We start from the raw sequence: 26870 nt of genomic DNA, 5'->3' as shown, positions 1-26870 counted from the left end.
TAAGTTTAATTAGGTCCCATTTGTTTATTTTTGCTTTTATTTCCAATATTCTTGGAGGTGGGTCATAGAGGATCCTGCTGTGATGTATGTCAGAGAGTGTTTTGCCTATGTTCTCCTCTAGGAGGAAGGCTTTCTTATCTCTTTTTGCTATTCTTTGGAACTCGGCATTCATATGCTTATATCTTTCCTCTTCTCCTTTGCTTTTCACTTCTCTTCTTTTCACAGCTATTTGTAAGGCCTTCCCAGACAGCCATTTTGCTTTTTTGCATTTCTTTTCAATGGGGATGGTCTTGGTCCCTGTCTCCTGTGCAATGTCATGAACCTCAGTTCATCAGGCACTCTATCAGATCTAGTCCCTTAAATCTATTTCTCACTTCCACTGTATAATCATAAGGGGTTTGATTTAGGTCATACCTGAATGGTCTAGTGGTTTTCCCTACTTTCTTCAATTTCAGTCTGAATTTGAAAATGAGTTCATGGTCTCAGCCAGAGTCAGTTCCTGGTCTTGTTTTTGCTGACTGTATAGAGCTTCTCCATCTTTGGCTGCAAAGAATATAATCAATCTGATTTTGATGTTGACCATCTGGTGATGTCCATGTGTAGAGTCTTCTCTTGTGTTGTTGGAAGAGGGTGTTTGTTATGACCAGTGCATTTTCTTGGCAAAACTCTATTAGTCTTTGCCCTGCTTCATTCCGTATTCCAAGGCCAAATTTGCCTGTTACTCCAAGTGTTTCTTGACTTCCTACTTTTGCCTTCCAGTCCCCTATAATGAAAAGGACATCTATTTTGGGTGTTAGTTCTAAAAGATCTTGTAGGTCTTCATAGAACTGTTCAACTTCAACTTCTTCAGCATTACTGGTTGGGGCACAGACTTGGATTACTGTGATATTGAATGGTTTGTCTTGGAAATCAACAGAGATTATTCTGTCCTTTTTGAGATTGCATCCAAGTACTGCATTTGAAACTCTTTTTTTGACCATGATGGCTACTCCATTTCTTCTGAGGGATTCCTGCCCGCAGTAGTAGATATAATGGTCATCTGAGTTAAATTCACCCATTCCAGTCTATTTTAGTTCACTGATTCCTAGAATGTCGATGTTCATTCTTGCCATCTCTTGTTTGACCACTTCCAATTTGCCTTGATTCATGAACCTGACATTCCAGGTTCCTATGCAATATTGTTCTTTACAGCATCAGACCTTGCTTCTATTACCAGTCACATCCACAACTGCGTATTGTTTTTGCTTTGGCTCCATCCCTTCATTCTTTCTGGAGTTATTTCTCCACTGATCTCTGGTAGCATATTGGGCACCTGGGGAGTTCCTCTTTCAGTATCCTTTCATTTTGCCTTTTCATACTGTTCATGGTGTTCTCAAAGCAAGAATAGTGAAGTGGTTTGCCATTCCCTTCTCCAGTGGACCACATTCTGTCAGACCTCTCCACCATGACCTGCCTGTCTTGGGTGGCTCCATGGGCATGGCTTAGTTTCATTGAGTTAGACAAGGCTGTGGTCCTAGTGTGATTAGATTGACTAGTTTTCTGTGAGTATGGTTTCAGTGTGCCTGCCCTCTGATGCCCTCTTGCAACACTTACCATCTTACTTGGGTTTCTCTTACCTTGGATGTGGAGTATCTCTTCACAGCTGCTCCAGCAAAGTGCAGCCACTGCTCCTTATCTTGGACGATGGTTATCTCCTCACCACCACCCCTTCTGACCTTGAACGTGGAATAGCTTCTCTACGCTCTCCTGTACCCGTGCAGCAATTGCTCCTTGGAGGTGGGGTAGCACCTCTCAGCTGCTGCCCCTGACCTTGGATGTGGGGTAGCTCCCCTCGGCCGTTCCTGTGCCATCGCAGCCTGGCACTCTCGGTTGCTGCCCCTGACCTCGGACGTGGCCTAACTCCTCTTGGCTGCTTCCACTTGGGCATGGGGTCCTCCCAGTTTCTGCCCCTGACCTCAGACGTTGGGTAGCCGCCGGCGCTAAATGTGCCAGTAGCAGCCACCCACAATACCTTTTCTAAATATAGACAATTAAGAAATTTTCCAGGTGTTCTTTTATTTATTGCAAAATAGGAAAATATTTGCTTTATCTAAAACATTATTAAGTAATGCTGCTGCTACTGCTGCTAAGTCGCTTCAGTCGTGTCCGGCTCTGTGCAACCCCATAGACAGCAGCCCACCAGGCTCTCCCATCCCTGGGATTTTCCAGGCTAGAACACTGGAGTGGGTTGTCATTTTCTTCTCCAATGCATGAAAGTGAAAGTGAAGTCGCTCAGTCGTGTCCGACTCTTTGTGACCCCATGGACTGCAGCCTACCAGGTTCCTTTGCCCATGGGATTTTCCCGGCAAGAGTACTGGAGTGGGGTGCCATTGCCTTCTTCTGTTAAGTAATAAAATTATTCAATAAGCACTTATTTAAAATTTCTTTTCTGCATTACATTACAGTTTAGGTTCTATAGTATAACTTTAACGTATAAAAGAGTATCCATACTCTCAGAAAACTTACAATTAACATGTGACAACAAAAATAACATAAATAAAGCAATTAGAGAACAAGTAATGTGAAACCAATAAGCACATGAAAATACATATTATTCATTTTTTCTGTCTCAAAAGTATTTCTTGTTTCTTCAACCTGGAACATTCTTAGACCAGTTGGTCACATTGTTTAGTATTGTCTGACTCTCCATCTATTCTTAATGCCTGCAATCAAACTGTAATACTTTGCCTTTTTTTCCTTCATAGTGTTCATCATTATCTGAAATTATTTCATTTATTCACTTATTTCCTGTCTTTATTGCCCAAAATGTAAGATTCACTGAAAGAAATGCCTTTCTCATTCTTTACCATATATATATATATATATATATATATATATATATATAATCACAGCATGCCAGGCCTCCCTGACCATCACCAACTCCCAGAGTCCAACCAAACCCATGTCCATTGTGTCAGTGATGCTATCCAACCATCTCATCCTCTGTCACCCCCTTCTCCTCTGGCCCTCAATCTTTCCCAGCATCAGGGTCTTTTCAAATGAGTCAGCTCTTTGCATCAGGTGGCCAAAGTATTGGAGTTTCAGCTTCAGCATCAGTCCTTCCAAAGAACACCCAGGACTGATCTTCTTTAGGATGGACTGGTTGGATCTCCTTGAAGTCCAAGGGACTCCCAAGAGTCTTCTCCAACACCACAGTTCAAAAGCATCAATTCTTCAGTTCTCAGCTTTCTTTATAGTCCAACTCTCACATCCATACATGACCACTGGAAAAACCATAGCCTCGACTAGACGGACCTTTGTTGGCAAAGTAATGTCTCTGCTTTTTAATATGCTGTCTATTTTGGTCAAAACTTTCCTTCCAAGGAGCAAGCATTTTTTAATTTCATGGATGCAATTACCAACCGCAGTGATTCTGAAGCCCAGAAAAATAAAGTCAGCCACTGTTTCCACTGTTTCCCCATCTATTTGCCATGAAGTGATGGGACAAGATGCCATGGTCTTAGTTTTCTGAATGCTGAGCTTTAAGCCAACTTTTTCACTCTTATCTTTCACTTTCATTAAAAGGCTTTTTAGTTCTTCTTCACTTTCTGCCATAAGGGTGGTGTCATCTGCATATCTGAAGTTATTGATATTTCTCCTGGCAATCTTGATTCCAGCTTGTGCTTCCTCCAGTCCAGTGTTTCTCATGATGTACTCTGCATATACTTTAAATAAGCAGGGTGACAATATACAAGCTTGACGAACTCCTTTTCCTATTTGGAACCAGTCTGTTGTTCCATGTCCAGTGCTAACTGTTGCTTCCTGACCTGTATGCAGGTTTCTCAACAGGCGGGTCAGGTGGTCTGGTATTCCCATCTCTTTCAGAATTTTCCAGTTTATTGTGATCCACAGAGTCAAAGGCTTTGTCATCGTCAGTAAAGCAGAAATAGATGTTTTTTTCTGGAATTCTCTTGCTTATTCAATGATCCAGCCTATGTTGACAATTTGATCTCTGGTTCCTCTGTCTTTTCTAAAACCAGCTTGAACATATGGAAGTTCATGGTGCATGTATTGTTGAAGCCTGACTTGGAGAATTTTGAGCATTACTTTACTGGTGTGTGAAATGAGTGCAATAGTGTGGTTGTTTGAGCATTCTTTGGCATTGCCTTTCTTTGGGATTGGAATGAAAACTGACCTTTTCCAGTCCTGTGGCCACTGCTGAGTTTTCCAAATTTGCTGACATATTGAATGCATCACTTTCACAGCATCATCTTTCAGCAATTGAAATAGCTCAAGTGGAATTCCATCCCCTCCACTAGCTTTGTTTGTAGTGATGCTTCCTAAGGCCCACCTAACTTCACATTCCAGGATGTCTGGCTCTAGATGAGTGTGAGTGATCACACCTTTGTGATTATCTGGGTCATGAAGATCTTTTTTGGCACTTCTTCTGTGTATTCTTGCCACCTCTTAATATCTTCTGCTTCTGTTAGGTCCATACCATTTTTGTCCTGTATTGAGTCCATCTTTGCATGAAACGTTCCCTTGATATCTCTCATGTTCTTGAAGAGCTCTCTAGTCTTTTCCATTCTGTTGTTTTCCTCTATTTCTTTGCATTAATCACTGAGGAAGGCTTTCTTGTCTCTCCTTTCTATTCTTTGGAACTCTGCATTCAATTGGGTATATATTTTATTTTCTCCATTGCTTTTTGCTTCTCTTCTTTTCACAGATATTTGTAAGGCCTCCTTGGAGAGTCATTTTGCTTTTTTTCATTTCTTTTTCTTGGGGATGGTCTTGCTCCCTGTCTCCTGTACAATGTCACGAACCTCCATCCATAGTTCATCAGGCACTCTATCAGATCTTGTCCCTTAAATATATTTCTCACTTCCACTGTATAATCATAAGGGATTTGATTTAGATGTATAAGTATTAATCAAGATCATAATTATATTAATTATATCTCTAGAACTGACTTATTTTATAACTAAAATCTGTGTCCTCTAAACAGTGTCCACACTCTGAAGGGGACAACAGAGGATAAAGTGGTTGGATTGCATCACTGACTCAATAGTCATGAGTTTAAGCAAGCTCCAGGAGATGGTGAAGGACAGGAAAGCCTGGTGTGCTGCAGTCCATAGGGTTTCAAAGAGTTGGACACGACTATTTGACTGAACAATAACAACAACCACCAGTATCTGTGACCATGACCCCCAAATTCCAGTCCCTGGCAACTGCTATTCTACTGTTAATACAAATTCAACTTTTTAAGATTCTACATAATAATGAGATTATACAATATCTCTCTTTATCTGTATGACTTATTTCACATAGCATAATGCCCTCAAGGTTCATTCATATTGCCACAAATGGATAAGGCAATGGCTTATAATTACATACACAAATTGGTAACAATTCAAAAGCTACTGTTTCACCATGCTAGGGGTCAAGTAAACATTTGTGACTGGGAAACAGATTAACCTCCCTAAAACTAACATTTTTTTTTTTCCTTCATATATTTTATCATTGAGTTTCCTAAGAAGTCTCTAAAATGTAGTTCTACTACACTTGAATTTAAGCAGTTTTTGAAGCACTCACACTGCTTCCTTCTGAATATGTGAAGGTCAGCTCTAAGCAAACACTGTAAGCCTCTTTTTATAAAGTATTAACAAAGTTTCTAGATAAAATTGCATTCTTTTACTCCATATTTAGATAGATGAATACATGTCTTATAATACAATCAAAAACTACTTATTTATGTAAAAGTTAAAAAAGTTAAAAAACAGTTGCTGAACTTCCAGATCAAAACTTTTCATATAGCCATCAAACTGCTTAAATATTTTTTTAAGATTTAGACTTTAGATACCAGTTTTATAAATGTGAATTACTTGCCTATTTGCTTTTCTTTGTTTCTTCTCCTTTGTAAACATATGCCTAGTTTCCCAGCAGCTTCAAACACACATGGTTGCCTTATTGTGACAGAAGCAAAAATGTTACATTAATGTTTAACAGTATTAAAAATTCTCTTTGGCAGCAGTGGCATATGTTACTAGTTAATTGTTGCACTGGAAGCTACCTTGCTGTTTTAAAACATGGACTCATTTTACATGCTTTCTTCACAGCAGAACAAAATGTCAAATTTGTTGGGGTAAGTTTTAAATTCAGTTTAACAAAACTTAGTCACTAAGAAGATAATTTTTTCATATTATCTGCATGCCTAAATAAGAGTGGATGTCAATGTTATTTCTAGTTAAAAGAAAGCCTTAATTTGCCTTGTATTGAAACAAACTTATGTGAATGGCACAGTGTGCCCCAGAGATAGTCAGTGATTTCAGTATCTTTTATATATAATTTTACACAATTGACACTATGAGTATAGTAGCTTGCTGTATACTGGAAGTAATTTCAGAGTGAAAAATAAAATACTCTAACCTTTATAAAGAAATATTAGCAAAGTGTCTTTAATACCTTCTCAGCAACAACTATTTGACAATATTGACTAAGAAAATTCTATGACCCATAGAGTCAGTTAATTAACACTGTGCTGAATAATATCATCTTTTGGAAGTCTCTATTCTCCTGTGAATTTTTATGATTATTAGTGCTTATCAAGTGAGATACTGTTCATTCAGTGAAATATTTCACAAAATATAAGGAAAACTTTTGAAAGTTCAAATTTTAATTTTAATAAGTTTTGTTTTAACAATCTAAATCTTTATTTCTCTCCATGGTTCACCAAGGTTTATGTGGAAAAATTTTAGTTGCCCTTCTGTTGATATTAGATACCAACTATCAGTCTAGTTTTTCAATATCTTAAGAAAGCAGAAGATAATTTATAAAAAATATCACCAAGATGGAGTAGCATGGTAATCTTTATACCTATAAACACTACAAAACCAAACAAAATAATACCATGAATGCCCTGGATTACTTTCTGGAGAAAGTTGCCAGTATACTACACAGGGAGGAAAAACCAGACCAAGACTGACAATTCATCTGAGATGAAGGTAAGGATTGGGGAATATCTGTAAGCCAAAATATCTAGAGTTCACAGTATTGAGAAAATAGGCATGTACATAAAGAGAAATCTAGAGATCTATAGACATTATTTGTTAAGTATTCAGTTGAATACTGACCAATGAACATGTGTAAGGAAACTACCCAAGGCCAAGAAAAAAAAAAAAACACTTAAAAGAATTAGAGAAAATTCTGCATGGAGCTCACCCAAGTCTTAAAATAGTTTCTGTTACCACTAATTAAGAGTGGAAAGGCTTATAATTCAGGGGACATCAGGTGAAGTACTATGAAGCGTCATTAACTAGTTGTAGAGAAGATCAGTTACATACAGAGGGACAAAGATAAGATGACAACAAATTGTTCATCAAAAACTGTATGTGAATGAATAGAGATGGCAAAGTATAAAGATCCTGTGTTTACCTTCTCTCACAGACATACAAAAATCACAACTACTTGGAGAACAACCACTGAAAAAATATAGGAAACCACCACAAATATATTTTACAGCTAAATACATAAATAAGGGATTACAAGAAAATGGGTAGGAAGGTGAACTCACATTATAGTCAAGTCCTGTACTACTGGGTGGACAGCACTTCAGTCAGACAATTCAGTTGCTTAATTGTGTCTGACTCTTTGTGACTCCATGGACTGCAGCATGCCAGGCTTCCCTGTCCATCACCAACTCCCGGAGCTTGCTCAAACTCATGTCCATCAAGTCGCTGATGCCATCCAGCCATCTCATCCTCTGTCGTCCACTTCTTCCCCTGCCTTCAATGTTTCCCAGCATCACGGTCTTTTATGAGGAGTCAGTTTTTCATATCAGATGGCCAAAGTATTGGAGTTTCAGCTTCAGCTTCAGTCCATCCAATGACTATTCAGGACTGATTTCCTTTAGGATTGACACGTTTGATCTCCTTGCAGTCCAGGGAACTCTCAAGAGTGTTCTCCAACATCATAGTTCAAAAGCATCTATTTTCAGGACTCAACTTTCTTTATAGTCCAACTCTCACATCCATACATGACTACTGGACTTCCCTGGTGGCTCAGACGGTAAAGCGTCTGCCTACAATGTGGGAAACCTGGGTTTGATCCCTGGGTTGGGAAGACCCCCTGGAAAAAGAAATGACACCCCACCCCAGTATTCTTGCCTGGAAAATCCCATGGATGTAGTAGCCTGGTAGGCTACAATCCACGAGGTCACAAAGAGATGAACACAACTGAGCAATCTCACTTTCACTTTTTCACTTTCTTTGACTAGATGGACTTCTGTCAGCAGAGTAATGTCTCTTCTTTTGAATATGCTGTCTAGGTTGATCATAGCTTTTCTTCCAGGAAGAAAGCATGGACAGAACACAAACTGGAAAATGATTGCATTACAGAGGCTCTTCCAAAGGATTGAGAGATCTGAGCCCTGGATGTCTTGCACAGGGAAGATGAGCCACCAGGGCATCTAGCTTTTTTTTTTTTTTTTAATATAAATTTATTTATTTTAGCTTTGAATGTGTGCAGCACTTATATTGAGAGACCCAGAAGAGTAGGGGAAATACGGATTTAACTCTTAAAGTGAGCATATAAAATCTCACATGCCCTGGAACCCAGAGTACAAGCAGTAATTTGAGAGAAGTCTAGGTAAGATCTACTTACTGTTATTGGAGAGTCTTCAGAAAGACAGGAGGCAGCTGCAGCTCACCATCATAATATACACACTAGTGGAAGTCATTTTAGGGATATCTTTCTACCATGTGGACACTAGTGCTGACAAGCACCATTGTGGAATCCTCCCTCTTGCTCATTAGCACCAAGACATGGACCTACCCAATAGACTGTAGGTGCCAGTGCTGGGATGCATCAAGTCAGACAACAAACTGACCAGAGACACAATCCCACCCATCTGTAGATAGGTTGCCTTAAGACCTACAGAGCCCACAACCATGCCTGGGCATGACCCTACCCACTGGAGAGACCAGGATCCAGTTACAACAACTAGTGGATGGACACCAGCTCCAGAATTCTCTGGGTCCTTGCAAGGAGGCTACTTTTGCCTTTGGACCAGTCTTTCCATGGAAGGACAGATATCAGATATCAAGAAAGCCACAATCCAATAGCTTGCAGATGCAGTCTACCTGGGACTATCTGAACTCTGACCCTGTCTATAGCACGCTTCAAGACACCACAGACCATGTCCTTAAATGTTCCAGGAACCTCCAGTACATTGATCCAACACCCACTCTTGGATCTCTGGGTCTTATAGCCAGATTCCAGAATACAACTCTATCCACCAGTAAACTATCACTAACCCCAGCATGAGGCTGCACTCACAAGTGCATAATCAACAGCCTTAGAATATTCTGGACCATGACTCTGCCTACTAGTGAGCTGGTATAATCTCCAAAGACCATGGGTTCTGCAGTCAGCTGACTTTTCCCAGTCCTACTAACAGGTAGATTTCAGCCTCCATACAAGTCAGGGCCTGGCAAGCAACTGGAACAGAGAACAACTCAGACCTCCACAGAGTGAGTTCACTAAAACAGAAGGACCTCCCACAGCCCTCACAGGGAGAATCCCTAACACATATAACTCAGATGATGACAGGTGAGTGTGCTGCTGGGGTGCACAAGACATATCCTACAACAGATCACTTCTCCAAGGTCAGGAAATATTTCTAACCAACTAGATGCATTAAAAAAAAGAAAACAGCAGCTTAGGCAAAATGATGCAACAGAGGAACATATTCCAGTTAAGTGTCTGGAGATAGGCAATCCATCCAAGAAGGAGTTAAAGGTAGTGATTGTGAAGAGTATCAAAGAGAGAAGAATGGGTGTACAGAGCAAGAAGTTAGAAGTTGTTAAAAAATAGTTAGAAAATACAAACAACCAAAGATGATAAATATAACTGCAATGAAAAATACATTAGATGGAATCAGCAGTAGACTAAATGATACAGAGGAATAAATCTGTAACCTGGAACACAGAATAGTGGAAATCACTGATGCTGAACAAAAAAAGAAAAAAGAAAGAATGAAAAAGAATGAAGACAGTTAAAAAATTTCTGGGACAACATCATGCACACTAATATTTACATTATATGGATCCCAGAAGGAGAAGTGACAAAAAAAAGGGATTAATAACATATTTGAATACATAATAACTGAAAACTTTTCTAACACATGAAAAGAGTAACCCAAGTCTAAAAAACACAAAAAGTCCCATGCAGTAGTAAATAAAAGAGGAACTTATCAAGACACATTGTAATTAAAATGGAAAAAAATAAAGTTCAGGAGAGAATATTAAAAGCCGGAAGGGAAAAGTAACAAATAACATACCAGGGAACTGCCATAAAGCTATCAGCTGACATTTTAGCAAAAATTCTGCAAGTGAGAAGAGAGTGGTACAATATATTTAAACTGATCAAAGGGCAAAAGCTACATCCAAGAATATTCTACCAGCAAGACTATCATTTGGATTTAATAGAGAGATCAAAAGCTTTACAAAAAACCAAAAGCTAAAAGAGTTCAGCACTACCAAAACCAATTTACAATAAATATTAAACAAAATTCTCTAAGCAAAAAATAAAAGGCGACAACTAGAAATAAAATACAAAATAAAAAGAATTCACTTGTAAAGGCAAACATACAGTAAAGAAGAAATAATTCACACACAAAACTTGAAGTTTAAAAGACAAAAATAATAAAATCATTTGTATCCACAATAAGCAATTAAGGGACACAAAAAACTATATATAAAACATGATATCAAAAACTATAACTGTGATGAGAGGAGAGTACAAATGAAGAGTTGTTAAAATGCATTTGAAATTAAGATATCAACAACTTTAAATAATCACAAATATACATGCCTCATAGTAACTAAAACCAAGCATCTTTACTTTATACACAAGCAAAAAAGAGGAATTCAAATACAGCACTAAAGACAGTCATCAAATAACAAAAGTGAGCAAAAGAAGAAAAAAGGAAAAAAAAAAATCTATGAAAACAACCCCCAAACAAGTAATGATATGGCAATAAGACATACATATCAACAACAACTGTAAATATAAGTGAACTAAATGCTCAATCAAAAGACAGAGTGACTGAATGGATTTTTAAAAAAAGATATGTATAAGTACTGCCTACAATAGTCTCACTACAAATCTAAAGACAAACACAGATTGAAAGGGATGGAATGGAAAAAAGATTTTCCATGCAAATGGAAGTCAGAAAAAACTAGAGAAGCAATATTTATATTAGGCAAAATAGACTTTACAATAAAGGCTGTTAAAGAGACTAAAGTGATTATATAATGATCAAAGATCAATCCAATAATTTATAATAACTGTAAATGTATAGCACCCAAAAGAGGAGCACCAATCAATAAATACATAAAAAATATTTACAAACTTAAAGTAGAAAGTTAACAGTAACACAATAATCATAAAAGACTAACAATCCACTCATATCAATCGACAGATCATCCAGACAGAAAAACCAATAAGGAAACATTGACCTTAAATAACACATTAGACCAAATTAACTTAATAGATTTATAGAGTGTTCTATCTGAAAGAGCAGTATACACATTATTTTCAAGTGTGCATAAAATATTCACCAGGATAGATCATATTCCAGGCCATCACTTTGGTAGATTTAAGAAAACTGAAATTATGTCAAGCATCTCTTTCAACCACAATGCTATAAAACTAGAAATAAACTACTAGAAAAAAGCTGCAAAAAAACACAAACACATAAAGATTAAATAATATGGTACTGAACAATAAACAGATTATGGAAGAAATCAAAGAGGAAATTAAAAAAATCCTGAAAGTGAAAGTCACTCAGTTGTGTCCTACTCTTTGCAATTCCATGGAGTATACAGTCCATGGAATTCTCTAGGCCAGAATACTGAAGTTGATAATATTTCCCTTCTCCAGGGGACCTTCCCAATCCAAGGATTGAACGCAGGTCTGCTGCATTGCAAGCAGATTCTTTACCAACTGTGCCACAAGGGAAGCCACTCCCCTCAAAAACAAGTCTTAGAGAAATATAAAAATGAAAACACAACAATCCAAAATCTTTGGTACATAGAAAAAGCAGTTTTAAAGGGATGTTTTTAACAATGCAAGCTTACCTCAGGAAACAGGGGGAAAAAAGAAACCCTCAAATAAACATTCTACCCTTATGCATAAAAGAACAAGAAAAAGAAAAAGATACAAAATAAAAAAATAGTAGAAGGAGATGAATAATAAAGATCAGAGCAAAAATAAATTAAATAGAGACCAAATAATCAATAGAAAATATCAATGAAATGAAGACATGTTTTTTTGAAAAAAAGAATCAAAATGGATGAACATTTAGTCAGGCTCAATGAGAAACTTAAAAGAGAAAGGATCCACATTTATAAAATCAGAAATGAAAAAGGAGGGTTTATAACCAACACCACAGAAATAGAAAAGATCAAGAGTCTACTATGAATTACTATATCCAAAAAAAAAAAAAAGACAGCATAGAAGTGGACTGATTTTTAGAAATGTAAATTTTTCCAAGACTGAATCAGGTAGAAATAGAAAACATGAGCACAAAAATTACCAGTAATGAAATTAAATCAGTAAATCTAAAACTACCAATAAACAAAAGTCCAGGACCAGATGGCTTCAGAGATGAATTCCACCAAACATTTAAAGAAGAGTTAACACCTATCCTTCTCAAACCATTCCTAAAATTTAAAGAGAATAAAATATTTCTGAACTCTTTGAATTCATTCTATCTAGCCAGCATCATACTGGTACCGAAAACAGAGAAATATTAGCAAAATAACAAAATTATATGCCAATATCACTAATGAATATGAATACAAAAATCCTCAGCAAACTATTAGCAAGTCAAATCCAACAATTAGATACATTAAATACATTCAAAAATATATCCAATACATTAAAAGGATTATATATAATTTTCAAATGGAAGTTATCTCTTGCATGCAAGGAATAATCAGTATCCATAAACCAGTGTGATACACCAAATTAACATATTAAAAAATAAAAGCCATATGATCATCTCATTTTATATAGAAAAATTTTTGACAAAATTCAAGATTCTTTTATGATAAAAAAACTTCAGAAAGTAGACATACGATAAATATATCTTAAAATAATAAAGACTGTATATGACAAATACAGGTAACATCTAATTTGACAGTGAAAAGCTAAAAGCATCTCTTCCAAGATCAGGAACAAGACAAAGATGGTAATTCCCACTACTTTTTTTCAACATAGTTTTGAAAGTCCTAGACACCAGAATCAGACAAGAAAAAGAAATAAAAGGAATCCAAATTGTAAAGGAAGCAGTAAGACTGTTTACTGTTTGCAGATGATACATTATACATAGAAATCATAAAGACAATCAGCAGTATACTAGTGCTAATCAATGAATTTGGTAAAGTTTCAGGATACAAAATTATATACAGAAATATTGAATTTCTATACATTAAAAACAGACTATCTGAAAAAGAAATTAAGGAAATAATCCTGTTCACCATTGTATCCAAAAGAGTAAACACTGATAGCTTATGGTGAATGATGTAGCCGGACTCATGGTCTCTGAAGGAGAAGATTTAACTCCAGGACCAAAGACAGTCTCAGTCACTCAGAGCTTTGTGTACAAAATTTTATTTAAAGTGACAGGACAGAGAACGCTTCTGACATAGACATCAGAAGCCGGTAGAAAGAGTATCCGCCTCACTACCTTAAGTGGGACTTAGATACTTCTCAACTAGCTGCTGAGACTAGATTAAAAAACAAACAAACAAACAAACAAACAAAAAACACCTCAAGGCTGTGAAAATTTTGCCTAGACCCTTTCCCATAACATATATCTTGGGATCACATCAGCATGAGATTAGCCAGAAGGAAGATGTTAGCCCAGAGCTCAAGGCTGTGGAAGTGTTTATCCAGACCTTCTCCCATAATATATATCCAAAGAACAACAACAACAAAAAAAAACCATGTCCTGAATAAGAGATACTGAGGCCTATGAAGCCTACTTGTCTAAGGCAAAAGAATGTGAAAAAGAAAGAATATTTACCTACTCCTTAAAGGGGCCTCAAGCTTGGGCTCTTTATCAACCTAAGTTAACTCTCTCAACACCTATGAATAAACACACTTAAAGAGGAAAAAGACTTGTACTCCAAAAGCTATAAAAAAATGTTGAAAGAAATTGAAGATGACACAAACAAATGAAAAGATACACCATGTTCTTAGATTGGAAGAATCAATCTCCTTAAAATGTCAGGCAGATACAATGCAATCTCTGTCAAGTTGCCAATGACATTTTTCATAGAATCAGAACCAAAAAAATTAAATTTGCATAGAAACAAAAAAGACCCCAAATAGCCAAAGCAATCTTGAGAAAGGAAAATGAAGTTGGAGAAATCAAGTTCTCTGACTTTAGTCTATACTACAAAGCTACAGTAATCAAAACATTATGGTACATGCATGAAAACAGACACATAGATCGAGAGAACAGAATGGAAAACACAAAAATGAGCCCATGCACTTGTGGTTAATTAGACAAGAAAGGAGGCAATAATTAAAATAGAGAAGAGACAGTCTCTTCACTAAGTGGTTCTGGGAAAATCGAATAGCTACATGTAAAAGAATAGTATCATAACAGCATATAGCACCATAAACAAAAATAAACTCAAAATGATTAAAGAATTAAATTCAATTTGGATACTATAAAACTCCTAGAGGAAAACAGGCATAAATTTGACATAAATTACAGAAATTTTTTTGGATCTACCTCTTGAGTAATGGTATGCTTTTGAACTGTGGCATTGGAGAAGACTCTTGAGAGTCCCTTGGACTGCAAGGAGATCCAACAGGTCCATCCTAAAGGAGATCAGTCCCGGGTATTCATTGGAGGGACTGATGTTGAACCTGAAACTCCAATACTTTGGCCACCTGATGAGAAGACCTGACTCATTTGAAAAGACCCTGATGCTAGGAAAGATTGAGGGCAGGAGGAGAAGGGAACAACAGAGGATGAGATGGTTGGATGGCATCACCGATTCGATGGACATGGGTTTGGGTGGACTCCAGGAGTTGGTGATGGACAGGGAGGCCTGGCGTGCTGTGGTTCATGGGATCACATAGAGTCGGACATGACTGAGTGACTGAACTGAACTGAACTTGAGTAATGGTAACAATAGCAAAAATAAACAAGTGGTACCTAATTAAACTTAAAATATTTTCCACACCAAAGGAAACCACTGAGAAAATGAAAAGACAACATATGGAATGGGAGAAATACTTTCAAACTATGTGACTTGTGACGAGCAAGAAATTAATTTCCAAAATATACAAAAAATGCATACAGCACAATTTCAAATAAAAAGAAAAAAAATCAAAAAATGGGATGAAGACTTTTATAGACATTTCCCCAAAGAAGACATATAGATGGTCAACTAGCACATGGAAAAGTGCTCAAAACTGCTAATTATTAGAAAGATGCTAATTAAAACTACATTGAGATATCACCTCACAGCAATCAGAATAGATGCTGGAGATGGGCTGGAAAAAAAAAAAGGAACCCTCTTACACTCTTGATGGGAATGTAAATTGGTACAGACAGTATGGAGAACAGTATGGAGGTTTCTAAAAGGTAACTTCTAGGTAACTCAAAGTAGAGATAACGTATGACCATGAAATCCCACCTCTGGGCATATACATAGAAACGAACACAATTCAAAAATATGCATGTACCACAATGTTCATTGCAGCTCTATTTTAAATAGCCAAGACACTGAAGCAACCTAAATGTCCACTGACACATTAATGGATAAAGATGTGGTACATATATACAGTGGAATATGACTAAGCCATAAAAATACTAAAGTGATTCCATTTGCAGCAACATGGATGTACCTAGAAATTATCATACTAAGTGAAGTAAATACTATATTTATTATATGTATAATCTAAAAATAATACAAATGAATTTATTTGGACATATGCAAAACAAAAACTGACTGACTGATAAGGAAAACAAACTTGTGGTTACCAATGGGGAGAAGAAAGTGGCAAGGGACAAATTAGGTGTGTGTGATTAACAGATACAAACTACTATATATAAAATAGATAAGCAACAAGAATATACTGTATAGCAATGGGAACTATATTTAACTATATTCAGTTCAGTTCAGTTCAGTCACTCAGTCGTGTCTGCCTCTTTGCAAACCTATGAATTGCAGCACGCCAGACTTCCCTGTCCATCACGAACTCCCGGAGGTTACCCAAACTCATGTCCATTAAGTCGGTGATGCCATCAAACCATCTCATCCTCTGTCGTCCCCTTCTACTCCTGCCCCCAATCCTTCCCAGCATCAGGGTCTTTTCCACTGAGTCAACTCTTCGCATGAGGTGGACAAAGTATTGGAGTTTCAGCTACAGCATCAGTCCTTTCAATGAACACTCAGGACTTATCTCCTTTAGGATGGACTGGTTGGATCTCCTTGCAGTCCAAGGGACTCTCAAGAGTCTTCTCCAACACCACAGTTCAAAAGTATCAGTTCGTCGGTGCTCAGCTTTCTTCACAGTCCAACTGTCACATCCATACATGACCAATGGAAAACCATAGCCTTGACTAGACAGACCTTTGTTGGCAAAGTAATGTCTCTGCTTTCAATATGCTATCTAGGTTGGTCATAACTTTCCTTCCAAGGAGTAACCATCTTTTAATTTCATGGCTGCAATCACCATCTACAGTGATTTTGGAGCCCAAAAAAATAAAGTCTGACACTGTTACCACTGTTTCCCCATCTATTTCCCATGAAGTGATGCCATGATCTTAATATTCTGAATGTTGAGCTTTAAGCCAACTCTTTAACTCTCCACTTTCACTTTCATCAAGAGGCTTTTTAGTTCCTCTTCACTTTCGGCCATAAGGGTGGTATCATCTGCATATCTAAGGTTCTTTATATTTCTTCTGGCAATCTTGATTCCAGCTTGTGCTTCTTCCAGCCCAGCATTTCTCATGATGCACAGAAAAGTTGTTGCTGAATGATGCAAAGATGCTGGGATTCTTGCCCTCCGGAGGAGAAGAATTCAGTCTGGTGCCAGAGACGAGGCTTGATGGCTCAAAGCTTTGATGTAATAAAGTTTTATTAAAGTATAAAGGAGATAGAGAAAGCTTCTGACATGGGCATCAGAAGGGGGCAGAAAGAGTTCCCCCTTGCTAGTGTTCACAATGGAGTTATGTACTCTCTAATTAGTTGTTACAGTGAATCAAAAGAATGTCTGGAGGTTGTAAAGACCTCACTCGACCTACTCCCATAATTTACACCTTAATATAACAGGATTAGACAGAAGTTTTTTTCCAAAGACTATCCTCAAGAAGGATACATTGTTGTTATATAATCCTAAGGAACGTAGAAGGACAAAAAAAGTTTGTCCTTTCTTTCTCCTTGAGAATTCCAGACCCCTCTCCCCTTGGGGACCCCTAGACTTCTTATCAACCTGTCTAGGAAGTGACTCTCTCAGTACTCTGCATATAAGTTAAATAAGCAGGGTGACAATATACAGCCTTGACATATTCCTTTTCCTATTTGGAACCAGTCTGTTGTTCCATGTCCATTTCTAACTGTTGCTTCCTGACCTATATACAGGTTTCTCAAGAGGCAGGTCAGGTGGTCTGGTATTCCATTCTCTTTCAGAATTTTCCACAGTTCATTGTGATCCACACAGTCAGTATCATGTAATAACCTATAATGGAGAATGCTGTTCCATGGTCACATTTTGTTTTATATATATATATATACACATATGTATATATATATGTATAAAACTTAATTACTTTGCTATACACCTGAAACATTGTAAACCAACTATGCTTTACTTAAAAGAAATAAAAAATAAATGTGAAAACCTAGAAATAAAACCATGCATTTATGGTCAATTAATGTGCAATACAGGAAGCAAGAATCTACAATGGACAAAACACACTCTCTTAAATAACTGATGCTGTGAAAACTGTATGGCTTCATGTAAAATAATGAAATTTTTACATTTTCTCTTACCATATACAAAAGGAAACTCAGAAAACTAGAAGCCATAAAAACTAGAGCAAAGCACAGGCAGAACACCCTTTGACATAAATCATAGGACTATTTTTCAAGTCTATCTCCTAAAGTAAAATAAACAAGAGCAAAAATAAACAAACAGAATCCATTAAGGCAACTATTTTGGTACAGCAAAGAAAATCAACAACCAAAATAAAAATCAACCTACTGAATAGGAGAAAACATTTTTTAATGCTATGACCAACAAGGGGTTAATATCTAAAATGTATGAAAAGCTCATACAATTCAAAAAAAAAAAAAAAAACATTTCTAAAAAATGGGAAGATGGACTAGATAGATTATTTTCCAAAGAAGACATACATATGGCCAATAGGCATATGAAAAGATGCTCAGCATCATGTATTGTCAGAGAAATGCTATGTAAAATCACAATGAGATATTACCTCACAGCTTGTAGAATAGATATCATCAAGAAGACCACAGAAGCCAAATATCAACAAATATGTGAAGGGAATAAAGCCCTCCTACCTTATTGGTGGGAATGTGAATTAATGCAGCTGCTTGTGGAAAATAGTATGGTGGTTTCTCAGAACTAAAATTAGAAATACCAAATGACCCAAAAATTCCACTCCTATGTATGTAATCAAGAAATGGTAATATCAACTTGAAAAAAAATACATCTGCCTCAATGTTCATACTGGCATTACTTACAATTGCCAAGTTATGGTAGCAAGCTAAATGTCCAGTAACAGACGAAAGGATAGATGATGTGGTGTTTATATACAAAGGAATTTTACTAGGTCATAAAAGAAAGAAAATGCACCCTTTGAAACAATATGGATGGACTTAGAGGATATTATACTAAGTAAAATAAGCCAGGTCCTGAAAGACAAATGCTATACGATATCACTTATATGTGGAATCTAAAAAAATAAATGATCCACTGAATATATCAAAAAGAGATATAGAGAAAAAAAATTTTGGTTATCAGGTGAGAGAAGGAAGAGTGAAGAGGAAAGATAGAATTAGGGGATAAAGATGTCCAAAATATGATATATAAAATAAATAAGCTACAAGGATATATTATACACCATGGGGAATAGAGACAATATTTGATAATAACTCTAAGTATAGTATAACCTTTAAAATTGTGATTCACTATGTTGTACACCTTTAACGCATAATATTGTACATCAACTATATCTAAATTTAAAATAAACCTCAAAACAGTGTGTGAGATAAAAGAGTGTTGAGCAAAGTCTTGTAAATACTGCAAGGAAAAATATCAGCCTGGAATTATTTACCCAGCAAAAATATCTATCACAAATAAAAGACATACAGATGGCTAATAAACACATGAAAAGATGCTCAACATCACTCATTATTAGATAAATGTAAATCAAAACTACAATGAGATATCATTTCACACCAGTCAGAATGATCATCATCAAAAAGTCTAGAAATGATAAATGCTGGAGAGGGTGTGTACTGTTGGTGGGAATGTAAATTGATACAGCCACTATGGAAGACAGTATGGAGATTCCTTAAAAAATAAAACAACAATGTGACCCAAAAATCCTACTCTTAGGCATATACCCTAAGGAAACCAAAGTTGAAAGAGCCACATGTATCCCATTCTTCATTGCAGCACAATTTATGATAGCTAGAACATGGAAATAACCTAGATGTCCATCAACAAATGAATGGATAAAGAAGTTGTGGTACAAAAACACAATGGAATATTACTCAGCCATATAAAGGAATGCATTTGAGTCAGTTTTAATGAGGTGGTTGAATCTACCTAGAACCTATTATACAGACTGAAGTAAGTCAGAAAGAGAAAAATAAATATTTTGGTGGACATGGAATACATCTCTCTCCAAGGATACATCAGGAATACACCTTCAGATACAGATGTGCATGCAGAACACCAGCTGAGAGCAGACAGGAGTACTTGACCAGTGGAAAATAATATACAGAACCACGCAAAACTTGGTAGGAGGAAGAAACTAGGGGGAAAAACAAGAGTGTTAGTAGGACTGGACCTGCCTTCAGCGAGTGGGAGAATTGAAGTAGGGGTCAGATCCCCAAAGCAGGGCAACTGTCTGAGTAAGAGGAGAAACATTTAAGGCTGAGAGTGATCTGTGGTAGCCTAAATGGAATGAGAATATGACAGTCCTTGCTGCAGCCATACATAGCCTAGACAGGAACTCTGGTCTCCTGGAAGGTGCAGCAGCTGGGAACTGGAGTTTAGGGATCATGGAGCAATCTCAGGGAAAGGGCTGATGTTGACTGTGCAGAGATGGATTGAGGGGATGTAAGGGAGGAGATGGTGGTGGGAAATGCCTGTGGAGGAAAGTCAGGCAGCCATGGAAGCAAGGCAATACTGCTGAGTCACACATAGTGGGTGGAGCCATCACCATAGCCTCTCTCGCCCCATACACCAGCATACACAGCTGAACAATAGAGACTGGTCCATCAAACGCCTGATGCACTGAAGTACAGAGTAAGACCTCACCCAGGGTGACCCTTTAAATGCCTGATGTGACAATCTACAGAAAAGGACCCCAGCCAGGGGGCCTTCTATGTACCTGACATGCCGAAAAACAGAGAAGGACCCCCAGGCAAGGGAGCCCTCTAAGAGATTGAAGGGGTGGAGCTATGGAGAAAGACTTCCCAAATAGGCCTTCTGATTGCCAGCTACAAGATGCTGGAAAAAAGACTTTGATAGGGCCATAATTTTTGTGGCCGAGGAAGTCCGTGTCCCTGCACAGTTGGCGCTGCCAGGGTACCTGCAAGCCAAGGAGCTGTGCCATCTTCACTCTCAATTCTCAATGGAGCAGAGCTTAAAGGCAAAAAAAGTTTTGTGTCTATGCACACAGGGTTGCTTTAGTCATGTCTGACTCTTTGTGACCCTGTAAAATTGTGGCCTGCCTGGATTCTCTGTCAGAAAGGGGGTTTTTCATGCAAGAATACTGGAGCATATTGGCCAAGACTGGTTTCTGTACCCTTTTGCTGCTGCTGCTGCTAAGTCACTTCAGTCATGTCCGACTCTGTGTGACCCCATAAACGGCAGCCTACCAGGCTCCCCCATCCCTGGGATTCTCCAGGAGAGAACACTGGAGTGGATTGCCCTTCTAGAGCACTATATTTCCTGCTTCCCTAGCCGCAAACCCCCCTGAGTACCTGGTGCTGCCAGAACCCCTGTGACCCAAGCAGCTGCACCAGCTTCACACCTGGCCCTTACAGGGGCAAAACCAAGCCCTCCAGGGCAGCCTCAGAAGCTAAACCCCAGTGGACGACCCACATGTAGAGGTAGAAATAAAACCACAATTTAAACCCAGGGGCAGTGTGGCTAAGGAAGAAGACACAAAACCTTCCCACCAGCTGTACAAGCTGCATATTAAATCCACGTGATTAACTAATCAGACTCTGTATCTATGGAACATATAAAAGGCCACTGAAAGCTCCCACAAAAGAAAACACACTAGCTCTGATAACTGTGGACATTGGGGGCAAGAACACACAGGAGTAGGACCGGATTAAAATCTGAGTTGGACTCTGGGAGAAGGCGAGGGTGGGACTGAAGGAAAGTTACATGGCTAAAAATAGCCTGGAGTTAAAACTCCCCTCCAGGTCCTCCCCACCATTCTATGCAAAACAAAGAACTCTCTCAACCGAAGAAAAACAAAAAAGGGACATTAAGGTTGATTATGCCCAGCTCCTAGCTGGTCCAGCCTCTGGCTGATCTCCAAAATTCCTTGCCACAGTCATTTAAGAGATAACTACTCCAAACAACCTTGGAAAAGAACAGGCCCCCTTAAGAAAGTAACTTTCCACATACATGCCTATATATACTTACTCTCTTCTTGAATAAATGCAGCAGCTCATTAATCTGACTGCTGCCCCTTCTTGCCTCATTAAAGGTGATCTGTTCCTGTAACGTGCCGGTCTCATTCTTTTTCTGAACCTCAGCTTCTCTAACTGCCTTACCTCACATTTTTGTTGGCAAAGCCCGGGAGGTTCAGGTTCCTTCTCATTCTCTATGGGCAGCTCTTTGGAGCATGGAAGCCTGCTGAGCTCACTTTCTCGCCTGGGCTTTCAAGACCTCCTCAAGAGGATGGATGCTCTGTGCCTTCGTGAGCAGTACAAGTCTTATGTAAGGGCTTTATTGGTTTTCCATGTAACCCAAAGAATATTGGACTCTCTCTCTCTCTCTTCCTCTTTTCTCTACACTTTCTTTTCCACAAGACCAGCCAACTCCAGGATAGAGGCCTTTTGCCATTCGACCACTTTACATGCAACACTCCACTCAAGCCAGCCCCTAGATTCAGGTAAGATCTGAACGGTGTTCTAGAGGCACTCTAGAACTCAGTCCTCTCTAGGTCCCAGGGACCCTTGGCCTAGGGCCACTCTGTAGGCGATAGTGGGGGTCACTCCACCTTGACACAGAGCTCTCTTCTCATCACTCCTACAGGTGATGGCTTGAGCTCCCAATAGGAGCCTCTGCTTTCCTTTCAACTATGGGGTCTGGCCAATCTATACCAAAGGAATCCCCTTTGGCCTGTGTTCTCAAAAATCTCAACCACTCTTACTTACTGAACTCAAAGCTAACTGCTTAAAACAACTCTGTATACAGATCTGGCCTCAATACCAATTAGACAACCAAAACCACTGGTCTGAGTTAGGGACTTTTGATTTCAGTATTTTATCAGATCTCACTAACTTCCTCAAATGGAATGGCAAATGGTCGAAGGTCCCTTATATTCAAGTCTTCTGAGACCTTAAAAGATGTCCTTCTCTCTACAAAGACTGTTCTACCTATCAAATCCTCCTCTACTCTCTCTCCTCCTCCATTACAAACAAATCCAAATCTAAAGCCCCTAAAAGACCCCCTAAACCCTTAGCCCAAATTTTGACCAGACAGATGAGCCTCCTCCCTACCGCCTCTCCCCAAAAAAGCTTCCAGACAAGGCGAGATCACCATCCTCTAGCCCTTCCTCTTCCAAAACAGAAAATGATGACTCCAAAACCCCAAAAGAGATTTTCACCCCCTTTTCATCGGCCAAGACCTAAAGCAAACACATTTTCTCTCAGAGAGGTAGCGGGACTGGAGGGCCCTACATGGGTTCGTGTGCCTTTATCAATTTCTGATATGAGCCAAATTGGGAAAAAAAAAAAAAGGTGGGGGGGGGATCCTTTTCAGAAAATCCTGCTAGATACAAAAAAAAAAAAAAATCCTCTGCCTTACACAAACATATCATTTAACGTAGAATGATCTTTATTACATCCTAAATGCCACTTTAACCCCTGATGAAAAGAAACGGATATGAAAGGGAGCCCAGACTCATGCTGATCAGCTCCACAACCAAGATAAGACTAATCCGGTGGTTGATGATGCAGTCCTTTTAACTGAGCCGCAGTGGACATATCAATCAGGCAATGCCAACATCCAGTACTTACAATATATGATCACCTGTTTACTAAACCAAAAAAGCTAAAAAGCTCTCACATTCATATTAACTATGATAAGATTAGAGAAATAATTCAAAAAAGAGATAAAAATTCTGCCCTTTTTCTTTCACGGCTTACTGAGGCAGTACAAAAATACACTGATTTAGATATTTCCACCCCCGCCAGATTTCTGTACCTACATGTCCAGTTCATAAGCCAGTCAGCCCCTGAAACTATGCCAGCTAGAAAAAGGCACTGAGACCCCCCCAAAGAGACCTTCTAGAATTAGCCTTCAAGATGTTCAATAATAGAGAGGAAGAGGCTAAGAGAAAAAAAGACCATGAAAGAAAAGCTAAATATGCCTTTTTGGTGGCAACAATTAAGATCAGCCTGGGCCAAGGCATCCCAGACTGAAACTTAACACCCCCCACCCCCAGACCCTGCTTCTAATGCAACCAGTCAGGACACTGGACAAAGACATGCCCAGACCTGTGGCCCCCCACAAACATATGCCCAACCTGTGGTCAGTGGGGGCACTGGAGGGTAGACTGTCCCCAGGGATGCCCTGACACCCCTGGGGAAGTCCCCACCTCCCAGAACTGGAGAGTGAAATGTCCACAGGGATGCCCTGGTGCCACTGGAGAGATCCCACTTCTCCCCAAAACCCCATCCCAACCCTACGAGAGTTGTTCCAATGATGGGGCCCAGGTTCCAGCCCCCTGGCCCTTGTCCCAGACAAGGTAGACAGGGTAGTAGCCAAAAAAAAGAAAGAAAGAAAAAAAAAAACCTCTTTTATAGTAGACACTGGAGCTGCTTTCTCTCTTTTAACTTCCTACTCTGGCCCAACTCAAGACTCAAAACTCACAATCAAGGGGGTCTCTGGAGTTCCCTTAAAGCCCAAAAGCAACCCTCCATTACTTTGTCAATTTAGAAAATCGACGCTCTTACACTCATTCCTCATAATACCTCAGTGCCCGATGACATTCCTAGTGAGAGATTTGTTATCCAAATTGGGGGTCTTTATTATCATAACCCCCCTCTATACAGTCTCTGTACTCAGCTTGCAGATGACACCTCAGTTCAGTTCAGTCACTCAGTCGTGTCCGACTCTTTGCGACCCCATGAATCGCAGCATGCCAGGCCTCCCTGTCCATCACCAACTCCTGGAATTCACCCAGACTCACATCCATCAAGTCAATGATGCCATCCAGCCATCTCATCCACTGTCTTCCCTTTCTCCTCCTGCCCCCAAACCCTCCCAGCTAAAAGAAGCAGAAGACATTAAGAAGAGGTGGCAAGAATACACAGAAGAACTGTACAAAAAATATCTTCATGACCCAGATAATCACGATGGTGTGATCACTCACTTAGATCCAGACATCCTGAAATGTGAAGTCAAGTGGTCCTTAGAAAGCATCACTACAAACAAAGCTAGTGGAGGTGATGGAACTCCAGTTGAGCTATTTCAAATCCTGAAAGATGATGCTGTGAAAGTGTTGCACTCAATATGCCAGCAAATTTGGAAAACTCAGCAATGGCCACAGGACTGGAAAAGGTCAGTTTTCATTCCAATCCCAAAGAAAGGCAATGCCAAAGAATGCTCAAACTACAGCACAATTGCACTCATCTCACATGCCAGTAAAGTAATGCTCAAAATTCTCTAAGACAGGCTTCAGCAATACGTGAACTGTGAACTTCCTGATGTTCAAGCTGGTTTTAGAAAAGGCAGAGGAACCAGAGATCAAATTTCCAATATCTGCTGGATCATGGAAAAGGCAAGAGAGTTCCAGAAATACATCTATTTCTGTTTGATTGACTATGCCAAATCCTTTGACTGTGTGGATCACAATAAACTGTGGAAAATTCTGAAAGAGATGGGAATACCAGATCACCTGACTTGCCTCTTGAGAAATCTGTATGCAAGTCAGGAAACAACAGTTAGAACTGGACATGGAACAGCAGACTGGTTCCAAATAGGAAAAGGAGTACATCAAGGCTGTATATTATCACCCTGCTTATTTAATTTATATGCAGAGTACATCAGGAGAAACGCTGGACTGGAAGAAACACAAGCTGGAATCAAGATTGCTGGGAGAAATATCAATAACCTCAGGTATGCAGATGACACCATCCTTATGGCAGAAAGTGAAGAGGAACTAAAAAACCTCTTGATGAAAGTGAAAGTGGAGAGTGAAAAAGTTGGCTTAAAGCTCAACATCCATAAAACAAAGATTATGGCATCTGGGCCCATCACTTCATGGGAAATAGATGGGGAAACAGTGGAAAGAGTTTCAGACTTTATTTTTTTGGGCTCCAAAATCACTGTAGATGGTGACTGCAGCCATGAAATTAAAAGATGCTTACTCCTTAGAAGGAAAGTTATGACCAACCTAGATAGCATATTGAAAAGCAGAGACATTACTTTGCCAACAAAGATCCGTCTAGTCAAGGCTATGGTTTTTCTTGTGGTCATGTATGGATGTGAGAGTTGGATTGTGAAGAAGGCTGAGTGCCGGAGAATTGATGCTTTTGAACTGTGGTGTTGGAGAAGACTCTTGAGAGTCCCTTGGACTGCAAGGAGATCCAATCAGTCCATTCTGAAGGAGATCAGCCCTGGGATTTCTTTGGAGGGAATGATGCTGAAGCTGAAACTCCAGTACTTTGGCCACCTCATTGGAAGATTTGACTCACTGGAAAAGATGACACCTAGACCATTCCTATTCCTCACCCCTGACCTTCCCTTGGATCTACCCACCTTAGACCCCCAAGTCTGGGACACTGATCACCCATCCATAGCCAAACATCATCCTCATGTCCACATTACCCTAAAGGACCCCTCAACTATAATGACCCAACAACAATACTCTCTCACCCCGGAGGCCCACAAGATACCTAAACGTATCATAGACGGTCGACTTCAGGCCTCTGTCTTAATTCCGACCCATTCACCACACAATACCCTTATTCTGACGGTAAAGAAGGGACAAAACTCTTGGAGACTGGTCCAGGATCTGAGAAAAATCAATGAGGCCATCACACCAACATTCTCAGTAATCCCTAACCCTTACACCCTTCTGTCTGCCATACCCCTGACTGCAACCGATTTCACGGTTTTAGATCTCAAAGATGCCTTTTTCACCATCCCTCTCCACACCCTCTCCCAACCCCTTTTCACCTTCTCCTGGCAAGACCCAGAGACTCATGTTTTCCAACAACTAACATGGACAGTTCTCCCCCAGGGGTTCAAAGACAGCCCCCACTTTTTTGGACAGGCTTTACAAAAGGACCTACAGACACTCGACCTAGCCCCTAGTCATCTCCTCCAATAATACATAGATGACCTCCTCCTTTGTA

At 39.0% G+C, this 26870-nt stretch overlaps 1 pseudogene; it reads right to left on the bottom strand.

Moving 5' to 3' along the window:
* The window catches only part of LOC781764 (protein FAM168A-like), a 54869-nt pseudogene that overhangs the window by 4840 nt on the left and 23159 nt on the right, over positions 1-26870 (bottom strand).

Source organism: Bos taurus, chromosome X (genome assembly GCF_002263795.3).
Source record: "Bos taurus isolate L1 Dominette 01449 registration number 42190680 breed Hereford chromosome X, ARS-UCD2.0, whole genome shotgun sequence".
NCBI classification, from domain to species: Eukaryota; Metazoa; Chordata; class Mammalia; order Artiodactyla; family Bovidae; genus Bos; species Bos taurus.
This window is presented reverse-complemented; position numbering and strand designations above follow the sequence as displayed.